The sequence below is a fragment of the Oncorhynchus tshawytscha genome, unplaced genomic scaffold, assembly GCF_018296145.1.
Source record: "Oncorhynchus tshawytscha isolate Ot180627B unplaced genomic scaffold, Otsh_v2.0 Un_contig_11359_pilon_pilon, whole genome shotgun sequence".
Classification (NCBI taxonomy): domain Eukaryota; kingdom Metazoa; phylum Chordata; class Actinopteri; order Salmoniformes; family Salmonidae; genus Oncorhynchus; species Oncorhynchus tshawytscha.
The window spans coordinates 1537-13121 of record NW_024607451.1 but is presented as its reverse complement, the minus strand read 5'-3'; the positions used below and the strand labels follow the sequence as shown (position 1 = coordinate 13121).

At 47.2% G+C, this 11585-nt stretch overlaps 1 pseudogene; it reads right to left on the bottom strand.

The window, feature by feature from the left end:
* Positions 1–581: 581 nt before the first annotated feature.
* Positions 582–11311, bottom strand: LOC121842573 (annotated as a pseudogene).
* Between the last annotated feature and the right edge of the window lie 274 nt (positions 11312–11585).

Below are 11585 nucleotides of genomic sequence, written 5' to 3'. Positions count from 1 at the left end.
AGGCATGGCTGGATTACCAATCGGGCACATGCCCAGGGGCCCTGATTTGGATACCCATTTATTTTGTTTGAGTATAAGAACACAGAATTAGCCTTGGCAAAACCTATAACTGGGATAATAACTCGCTAACTAGCAAAGAATATCAATTAATGTGCACACAGGAGGCTCTGATCTGAAAAGCTCATTCACTCGCGGGTGACTGAAAGACGCTTGTGGGCTACTTGACCAATAGAACTTTACTCCGTTTGTGCTCTGGCTCTGCCTACAACAAAAATCACAGACTCAATCTTGCAAAGTTCAATTTGTTTTGGTTTGTTGCAATGAAAATGGGCTGATATAATGTTGATTAGATCACAGAAAAAAATGTAATCTATATAGTGCAAACTAATTGGGTGAACTTATTGAAGTTCAATCTCTTGGTCTCTGCGTAGCAAGGCATTTCTTCTACACGGCAGTGCTGTAGGAGGTGTGCAGCCACACGCGCGTGCAGTTTATAGGGAACATTGGTAGCGTGCCATGTATAGGCTCTGGTAAAAAGTCAGCCATAAAATATATATGTTATTGGGCTCATTTCCGTGGGGATCATAGATAGAGGAGTCAGCATCATTCTTTTTTTTTTTTAAGTCACCAGAACCTTCTCACAGTCGTCCTATAAAAACAAAACTCAGTGCACCCCCTTCCACAACCTTTGACATCAATTATAAAAATAAACAAATCGATTTTTCATTTTTTCCAGTTTTCCATTGTGGATATGCAGTGTAAACCTGACTATGAGGAAGCATTGAGGGAGAAGAGGAGAAAAACCTTCACCCAGGTTAGAAAGCTAGGGTCTCCCGCCTCATGGGGGAGTCAGAAAGTCAGAGAGTCAGAGAGAGTGAGAGTGAGAGTGAGAGAGAGAGAGAGAGAGAGAGAGGAAGGGCTGTTAAACACTACAGTATTTACAGTATGGACCTGTTCAGAACAACACTGTAGAATTTGGCCTTTATATTTGTCAGTAGCTGGGACCGGAGGATGTTCTGACAGATGCAGAAGGTACACCTGTTGCAGGTACACATGCAGCGGAGCTTGGCGTGGCTGAGGAGACACAATCACAACACACGCACGCACATACAAACACACAAAGATTAAGTCAGATCCACATTTGTACACGTTTCCATGGAAACATCACCGTGGGATGGCAGAACCCTGAAAGACAGACCCTGTTCTAGCACCAGATGGGGGGCTTGGACTTTGGGTGACTGAGTTATGAAATAATAACTGCATCAGTAACAAAGGCAAAGAAGATTGGTTATTACTTTACTAAGTACTGTAATACAGAGAAAGTGGTAAGAACTAAGTACTGAGCATTATGAAAGTTACATATCTTGAGGAACATTCTTCACATACATACATACATACATACATACATACATACATACATACATACATACATACATACATACATACATACATACAGAAGGAGACAAATGTCCTCTGTAATAACATACAGAAGGAGACATGTCCTCTGTAATAACATACACCTTTCATTAGTGGTAATACCACAATCATCCTTAGGTAGAAGAGGGGGAAAGCCACAGAGAATGAAGGAAATAGTGGCAAAGTGATGAGAAAGTGAATAAAAACAGCTAACTCGTCTCAGAATCTCCAGATTGACCATTAAAATACATGGAACTAAACCATTATAATCGTATCTGTTGGCCTGGGTTATATAGCATGAGTCACTCTGACCTACAGTCGATCTGCAGCCGGAGACGGTACTGAAACAGTCCGTACCAAATCCCCAACGAACGCAGAATAATAGTAGTGCCCTAACTACATAAAGAACTCTGTTCACTATCAAGAGAGATGTCTGAAACAGGTGAAGCACTGTAGTGTATAGAGCACAAGCTGCTGATTATTTCTGTCAAAAGATTTCCATCCTAGAGTCGTCATTTGAAGAGCGAGGGCCTGGATTCTTAGCTATAGGCCTCTATGCCTTGGGAAAGACAATGCTTTTAACATTAGATAACGGGAGTTCTTCCCTGTAAAGCTGAGATTTAAGGCTCAATTAAATGGACATTAATCTAATCCAATGGCTAATCTCTGAAATAAAGTACAAGACTAACTCTACCTCTCATAGAGAATGAATGGCTAAGACTGTCAACAAGTCAATAACACCCATTCAGTACAGCTGACTGGGGAGACTTCCTTCAAGACCAAAGGATTTTCAGTGGATTACCTTCGTTTTGGGACTTAAAATGGCCTAGTCATCACCTTACAGTACCACAACACATTGACAGTTGCCAATGCTAAGGAACTGAAATAAAACAGCACCTAAAATATCTCACCCTCTCAGGAAGAAGCAGCTTAATGTAGGACTAGAGAGGAAGGGAGACATGGAGGACAGTGGGGGTTGGGCTCACCCCTGCTCATACACAGGGGATCAATAGAAAGCCAGGGGTGTCTGGAGAAGTCATACAGGACGTAACGAGGTCACAGAGGGCTGGCTGGAGGAAAAGACGACGGGGTGACGGTGAAGTCAGAGGATGGAATTAGGACCACTATGGTCTTTGAGGGGACTATACTCACAGGTACATGGCCATGGTGGTGAGTTTGGTATAGAGGTCTTTGAGGGGACTATACTCATGGGTACATGGCCATGGTGGTGAGTTTGGTGTAGAGGTCCTTGTTGGGGACTATACTCACGGGTACATGGCCATGGTGGTGAGTTTGGTATAGAGGTCTTTGAGGGACTATACTCACGGGTACATGGCCATGGTGGTGAGTTTGGTATAGAGGTCTTTGAGGGGACTATACTCACGGGTACATGGCCATGGTGGTGAGTTTGGTGTAGAGGTCCTTGTTGGGGGCGTCCACCGTGTTGCAGGTCCAGGGTTGGGGCGGGTGCAGCTTGTTCTTGCGGCAGAAGTCCAGCGGGGTCAGGCTGTAGTGCTGGCGCGCCTCGTGCAGGTCTGACTTGGAGGCGATCATCATGCACGGCGTCTTGCTGTCCATGAAGTATTGCTGTCATAGGTCAAAAGGTTCAAGTTCAGAGGTTAGTTATAAGAACAAGACGAGATAAGGATTGTTGATATCATAACATTTTGGTAAACAGTTTCAGAAGGTGAAAAGCTGAAAGCTGAGAAGTCCCTCTATTCCAGGTTAGTGAATCAAGGATCAGGGCCCATATTCACAAAGCATCTCAAGTGGAGTGCTGATCTAGGATCAGTTTAGCCTTTTAGATCATAACGAATAGGATTACATGGACAGGGAGGGACCTGATCCAAGATCAGTCCTCCTACTATAGACATGTGGTGAATACAGGCCCAGGACTAAACTAAGGACTGATGGATTTGATACAGTTTGTCAGTTAGGTACTGTACACACCTTGTAGACCTTGGCACAGTACTCAAAGGAGCGCGGGTTGTTGACGTCATACACCAGACAGACCACGTCACACGCCAGGTCCTCCTCTGAGAGGAAGTCAAAGTCTGGCATCACCTCATGAAGCTACAGGAGACAAAAGAGGAGAGAAGCGGGGAGAAGAGGAGAGGGGGGTGAAGAGGAGAGGGGGTGAAGAGGGAGGGGGTGAAGAGGGGTGAAGAGGGGAGAAGAGGAGAGGGGGAGAAGAGGAGAGGGGGAGAAGAGGAGAGGGGGTGAAGAGGAGAGGGGGTGAAGAGGAGAGGGGGTGAAGAGGAGAGGGGGTGAAGAGGAGAGGGGGTGAAGAGGGGAGAGGGGTGAAGAGGGGAGAGGGGTGAAGAGGGGAGAAGAGGAGAGGGGGTGAAGAGGAGAGAAGAGGAGAGAGGGGTGAAGAGGAGAGAGGGGTGAAGAGGGGAGAAGAGGAGAGAGGGGTGAAGAGGAGAGAAGGGTGAAGAGGAGAGAAGAGGAGAGAGGGAGAAGAGGAGAGAAGAGGAGAGAGGGGTGAAGAGGAGAGAGGGGAGAAGAGGAGAGAGGGGAGAAGAGGAGAAAGGGGTGAAGAGGGGAGAAGAGGAGAAAGGGGTGAAGAGGAGAGAAGAGGAGAGAGGGGAGAAGAGGAGAGAAGAGGAGAAAGGGGTGAAGAGGGGAGAAGAGGAGAGAGGGTGAAGAGGGGAGAAGAGGGAGAAGAGGAGAGAGGGGTGAAGAGGAGAGAAGGGTGAAGAGGGGAGAAGAGGAGAGAGGGGTGAAGAGGGGAGAAGAGGAGAGAGGGGAGAAGAGGAGAGAGGGGTGAAGAGGGGAGAAGAGGGGAGAAGAGGAGAGAGGGGTGAAGAGGGGAGAAGAGGAGAGAGGGGTGAAGAGGAGAGAGGGGAGAAGAGGAGAGAGGGGTGAAGAGGAGAGAAGAGGAGAGAGGGAGAAGAGGAGAGAGGGGAGAAGAGGAGAAAGGGGTGAAGAGGGGAGAAGAGGAGAGAGGGGGTGAAGAGGGGAGAAGAGGAGAGAGGGGTGAAGAGGAGAGAAGGGTGAAGAGGAGAGAAGAGGAGAGAGGGGTGAAGAGGGAGAAGAGGAGAGAGGGGAGAAGAGGAGAGAGGGGGAGAAGAGGAGAGAGGGGTGAAGGGGGAGAAGGGGAGAGAGGGGTGAAGAGGAGAGAGGGGTGAAGAGGAGAGAGGGGTGAAGAGGAGAGAAGGGTGAAGAGGAGAGAAGAGGAGAGAGGGGAGAAGAGGAGAGAAGAGGAGAGAGGGGAGAAGAGGAGAGAGGGAGAAGAGGAGAAAGGGGTGAAGAGGGGAGAAGAGGAGAGAGGGGTGAAGAGGGGAGAAGAGGGGAGAAGAGGAGAGAGGGGTGAAGAGGAGAGAAGGGTGAAGAGGGGAGAAGAGGAGAGAGGGGTGAAGAGGGGAGAAGAGGAGAGAGGGGAGAAGAGGAGAGAGGGGTGAAGGGGGAGAAGGGGAGAGAGGGGTGAAGAGGAGAGAGGGGTGAAGAGGAGAGAGGGGGTGAAGAGGAGAGAGGGGTGAAGAGGAGAGAGGGGTGAAGAGGAGAGAAGGGTGAAGAGGAGAGAGGGGTGAAGAGGAGAGAGGGGTGAAGAGGAGAGAGGGGTGAAGAGGAGAGAGGGGTGAAGAGGAGAGAGGGTGAAGAGGAGAGAGGGGTGAAGAGGAGAGAGGGGTGAAGAGGAGAGAGGGGTGAAGAGGGGAGAGGGTGAAGAGGAGAGAGGGGTGAAGAGGAGAGAGGGGTGAAGAGGAGAGAGGGGTGAAGAGGAGAGAGGGGTGAAGAGGAGAGAGGGGTGAAGAGGAGAGAGGGGTGAAGAGGAGAGAGGGGTGAAGAGGAGAGAGGGGTGAAGAGGGGAGAGGGGTGAAGAGGGGAGAGGGGTGAAGAGGGGAGAGGGGTGAAGAGGGGTGAAGAGGGGAGAGGGGTGAAGAGGGGTGAAGAGGGGAGAGGGGTGAAGAGGGGAGAAGAGGGGTGAAGAGGGGTGAAGAGGGGTGAAGAGGGGAGAGGGGTGAAGAGGGGGAGAGGGGTGAAGAGGAGAGAGGGGTGAAGAGGGGTGAAGAGGGGTGAAGAGGGGAGAGGGGTGAAGAGGAGAGAGGGGTGAAGAGGAGAGAGGGGTGAAGAGGGGTGAAGAGGGGAGAAGGGGGGAGAAGAGGAGAGGGGGTGAAGAGGAGAGAGGAGGAAGAGGAGAGAGGAGGAAGAGGAGAGAGGGGTGAAGAGGGGTGAAGAGGGGAGAAGGGAGAAGAGGGGAGAAGAGGGGAGAAGAGGGGAGAAGGGGGAGAAGAGGGGAGAAGGGGGGAGAAGAGGGGAGAAGGGGGAGAAGGGGGAGAAGAGGGGAGAAGAGGGGAGAAGAGGGGAGAAGAGGGGAGAAGAGGGGAGAAGGGGGAGAAGAGGGGAGAAGGGGGAGAAGAGGGGAGGGGGAGAAGGGGGAGAAGAGGGGAGAAGGGGGAGAAGAGGGGAGAAGGGGGAGAAGAGGGGAGAAGGGGGGAGAAGAGGGGAGAGGGGGAGAAGAGGGAGAAGAGGGAGAAGGGTGAAATAGTTGAGACCGTTCAATGTCAACGTTTCAGCAGAAAGGCCTCTCTAATATTCACTGTGTCGCACTGAACATATTAGTTTCCAAAACATACGAGGGGAAAACACTTATGATTTACTGCTAGACACATAAAACACAGTATAATAAATTATACAACTGTATTATAATCCATCTCCCGGGGTTTTAATCTTGTTACCGGGCAGAAAGCATGGATACGGAGAGAGAGATGCACAGCCTCACCAGTAAGTACTTCTCCTGGCCGTAGACATACGTGGTGTTGATGGAGTAAAACGATTTATGGTCTTCTCTGATCTTCCGCTGTTTCTGTTAAGTAACGCAGAAAAACACACATTCACCACAACAGTACATGTTATTCCTCACTGCTAAATAGTTAAGTTTGTATAATAATAATAATAATAATAGATAGCAAACTATGTCTTAAAGGAGTTGGTAACACAGTAACAGACTGCCCAAGTCACCCTGGCTACTTAAGAATAGCTATGAAACAGAAATGTGTGCTTAGCAGGTAGCAGTGAGTCTTCCATGGAAAAGCCAGGATCATGTACATTAGACACCACATTAGGAAAAAAACTGAATGAAACAGGGAGGGACTACCTGAATTTGTCCAATAAGAAAAAAACATATATATATTTTTGCATTGCAAAACATTTTGCTGGGGTGTGCCATAATGAATACACCCAGTTGTCCGGTAGCTCCAGGGACTCACCAGCAGGTTGCGACCCAGAAAGGCCTGCAGGAAGCTGGTCTTGCCACTCCCCCTGGCTCCCAGAATGTTACAGCGGAACACGCTGCGCTGCGTCTGCTTCTTCTGCAGGTCGATGCGCTTGTTACGGGTCACTGAGGGAGGAGAGACGGGTGAGGAACAATATATACAGATATACAGATACATGTGCGCGCAAACACACAACTACAGTGACTGTAGATTTATAGTAACTCACCACTAATTAGGTTTCAAATGCACAACAGAGAGGCCACAATAATTAACACCAATACATGACAAGCATATAAACTTAGTCACGCACGCTCACATTACCTGTGATGGCTGCTGCCTGGGATTCCTGCTCACAGATGATTGAGTAGCCAAGGTAGCCCAGGTACTCCAAGCAGCGCTGCACATCCAGGTACGTCGTTAACCTGGCCAATCAGACAATGGAAAGCCTGTTAGTGTGTGTCTGTCGGTGGGGGGCTTTGGTACACATCTACGGTAGCATACGAAAGTGAAGCAGTTTGAGTTTCAGCAAAGCGCTGTATAACTGCATTACCAAATCATTCAAGTTAGACAGAGGTAACAGGTAGTGTAGTCCAGGTATGCTGGCCTAACTCACGTCCACTGTGACAGGTAACCCTGGTAGGTGATCCAGCCCTGGTCGTTGGTACACACTGTGTTGTTGACGTCGGGGCCCCAAGGCATGTAGGGAAACACTTTGAACAGGTCCTTGACTTCCTCTGGAGACAAGGCACAGTCTCTGTCCTGACAAACACACACACACACAGGTTAGGACCACTGTTCTAAAAAATATGATAGCTTTGTGTAGGGTTGCAATATTCTGGTAACTTTCCCAAAAGCCGGTTGGAGGATTCCCTCCCTGCTTATTCACTCCTGATTCCGGGAAACTTCCAACTGGGACTTTGGGAAAACCTGTGAATGTTTGTCTGTGTAACGCAGAAGGGAACACAACAGTAGGAGTTATGTCATCCAAGACTTACTTTGTCGTGCTTGTCGAAGACACTCTGGAGGAAGAGGTACGCGTTGTGGTTGAGCTCGGTGGTGCAGTCAGCAGGTATTTTTAGCCTGGCACGGACAAGAGAACATTCCGGATTAATCTCATTAAAAGTGCTATGGCTAAACTGGCATTGTTCAAAAGGCTCACCCTGGGAAAGACCTAGTGCTGCTTGCAAGTCATAACAAGTAGTGTAAGATGCACCCACAGACAGCTTGATGGTTCAGTAGGTTTCATCAACGTTAACATCTTTGACACAGTGTAAAGAAAGTGAGAGCCTGCAGAGCAGATGTCCTTTATCTGCTATTGACTGAAACTGAATTGGGGCCAGAGAGTCATTGTTATGCTCGTTCAGCCTTACATAAACAGGTGTATATCTCCCTCTTTCTGCCCAGAGGTAAGAGTTGCCCATATGTACGGCAGGGTTGTGTTCTGTAGGCGCAAATGGAAGAAAGCGCTCAAACACAGAGTGAAAGTTATCACTATCTACACTTGTCCAGAACAGGTGGTTTTTGTTTTCCGTTGTAAAGCGTTTTACCACGATGTGCCCTAATGTACATGACCCTGGTCCAGGGGGTTCAAGTGTCCACTCACAGGGGGAACAGGTATTCCTGGTGAAGCTCCAAGTCGTCGTCGCACCCAAACCTCCGCAGCACCGTCCAGGTGGTCTCATGACGCCCTCTGGATGAAAAGCGTGTGCAGAAACAAGAACCCTAGTGGCCAATCAGGGTGAAGAATGGACACACGTCAGAGATACACCCAGACACAACGTTAGAGATGGACACAGTACACTGGTAAAGGGTTATTAAATATGTTATTCATGCATGACCTTTAGTGAAGGTTACAGAAGAGAGTACAAGGGAGAGTGGGCAGAGAATAGAGAGAGATGGAAAGAGAAAAGAGAGTTTGAATGAGAGAGATGGAGAGAGAATAGAGAGAGTTTGAATGAGAGAGATGGAGGGAGAATAGAGAGAGATTGAATGAGAGAGATGGAGGGAGAATAGAGAGAGATTGAATGAGAGAGATGGAGAGAGAATAGAGAGAGTTTGAATGAGAGAGATGGAGAGAGAATAGAGTGAGTTTGAATGAGAGAGATGGAGAGAGAATAGAGAGAGATTGAATGAGAGAGATGGAGAGAGAATAGAGAGAGATTGAATGAGAGAGATGGAGAGAGAATAGAGAGAGATTGAATGAGAGAGATGGAGAGAGAATAGAGAGAGATTGAATGAGAGAGATGGAGAGAGAATAGAGAGAGTTTGAATGAGAGAGATGGAGGGAGAATAGAGAGAGATTGAATGAGAGAGATGGAGGGAGAATAGAGAGAGATTGAATGAGAGAGATGGAGAGAGAATAGAGAGAGATTGAATGAGAGAGATGGAGAGATTGAATGAGAATGGAGGGAGAGAGAGAGAATGAGAGAGATGGAGAGAGAATAGAGAGAGTTTGAATGAGAGAGATGGAGAGAGAATAGAGAGTTTGAATGAGAGAGATGGAGAGAGAATAGAGAGAGATTGAATGAAGAGATGGAGAGAGAATAGAGAGAGATTGAATGAGAGAGATGGAGAGAGAATAGAGAGAGATTGAATGAGAGAGATGGAGAGAGAATAGAGAGAGTTTGAATGAGAGAGATGGAGGGAGAATAGAGAGAGATTGAATGAGAGAGATGGAGGGAGAATAGAGAGAGATTGAATGAGAGAGATGGAGAGAGAATAGAGAGAGATTGAATGAGAGAGATGGAGAGAGAATAGAGAGAGATTGAATGAGAGAGATGGAGAGAGAATAGAGAGAGATTGAATGAGAGAGATGGAGAGAGAATAGAGAGAGTTTGAATGAGAGAGATGGAGAGAGAATAGAGAGAGATTGAATGAGAGAGATGGAGAGAGAATAGAGAGAGTTTGAATGAGAGAGATGGAGAGAGAATAGAGAGTTTGAATGAGAGAGATGGAGAGAGAATAGAGAGAGATTGAATGAGAGAGATGGAGAGAGAATAGAGAGAGATTGAATGAGAGAGATGGAGGGAGAATAGAGAGATTGAATGAGGGAGATGGAGAGACAATAGAGAGATTGAATGAGGGAGATGGAGAGACAATAGAGAGATTGAATGAGAGAGATGGAGAGACAGAGAGAGATTATAGAGAAACTGAATGAAAGAAGGGAAGGCCTACAATGTGGTCAGTCTCACCTTTGAGCGTGAGTCCGTTGTCCTCAACTCCGTCCGTCATGTTCTTCCTCACCACGTTCTTGACATCCTCTAAGGCCTGGGGCGCCAGGGGCATGTTGAAACACGTCCTCTACCAGACACACAACACGTGTCACCCACACAGAACTACAATACCCACACAAAGCTACTATACCCACACAGAACCACAATACCCACACAGAACCACAATACCCACACAGAACCACAATACCCACACAGAACCACTATACCCACACAGAACCACAATACCCACACAGAACCACAATACCCACACAGAACTACAATACCCACACAGAACTACAATACCCACACAGAACCACTATACCCACACAGAACTACAATACCCACACAGAACTACAATACCCACACAGAACCACTATACCCACACAGAACCACTATACCCACACAGAACCACTATACCCACACAGAACTACTATACCCACACAGAACTACTATACCCACACAGAACTACTATACCCACACAGAACTACTATACCCACACAGAACTACTATACCCACACAGAACTACTATACCCACACAGAACTACTATACCCACACAGAACTACTATATCCACACAGAACTAGAGTGAAGAATGAAAGTCTACAGACAGCACAATGCTGCATCCAAGTGCTTCAACAATAAATCACTCAACACACATCACCTAAACACAGCTGAACATACGTCCGGTGAGACCAAAATGGGAAAGAACCAGTCTATTCCAACAAATCTGACACAGCTACTAATGTAACGTGGTTTGGGATATATGAAGTCACAAGCAGATATGTATACAGCTTTGCCCCATTTACTAGAGGACAAGAGATGCTCTGAAAGGGTTTCTAAATCAACCACCTGTCTGCAGGCTACCGGTGAACCCACTAATAACCTATCCCTCCCCCTCTCTTCCACTCAAGTTCAAATAAACTGCCATTGGAAAAGGAAGTAAATCAGGTTATTTCACTTCAGCCAGATAAAGCACACAAGCCTGCAGCTACAGCCAAGAAAGGTTTTCCCACGAGGTTTATTTTCCCACAGTGAGGCACCTACCTGGAAGAAGTTGAGTTCTTTGTCGTTGAGGATGCCATCGTTGTCCAGGTCCGACACTTTGAAGATGCGAGTTAGAGACTTGATGCAAGACGGCTTCATCTGAATAAACACAAAGTATACATTTGAAATATGTAAAATATTATATTCTTGGAGAACTAAAAAATAGATGTTGCCTGTGTACCCATGGTAGCGCTAGGAAACGTTTTGATTGCGTAACCTGACCAGGAAAAGTAACTACATAGTTAGGGTAGCTAGGGACCTGGAGTTTTCCCTCTGCCCTCCTCACCTCCTTCTCCTCTGGGCAGTACAGGGGTCCTGTAGGGTGGAGCACTGCCTTCTGGGCATAGTAGAACAGCTCTGAGATGTTCTTCAGGTTTTTGGCAGAGCACTGAGAAACACAAAGATACAGTAACCTCAAAACCAGCTAGAACAATACACTGAAACACAAAGACACAGTAACCTCAAAACCAGCTAGAACAATAAAAACACAAAGATACAGTAACCTCAAAACCAGCTAGAACAATACACTGAGAAACAAAGACACAGTAACCTCAAAACCAGCTAGAACAATACACTGAGAAACACAAAGACACAGTAACCTCAAAACCAGCTAGAACAATACACTGAGAAACACAAAGATACAGTAACCTCAAAACCAGCTAGAACAATACACTGAGAAACACAAAGATACAGTAACC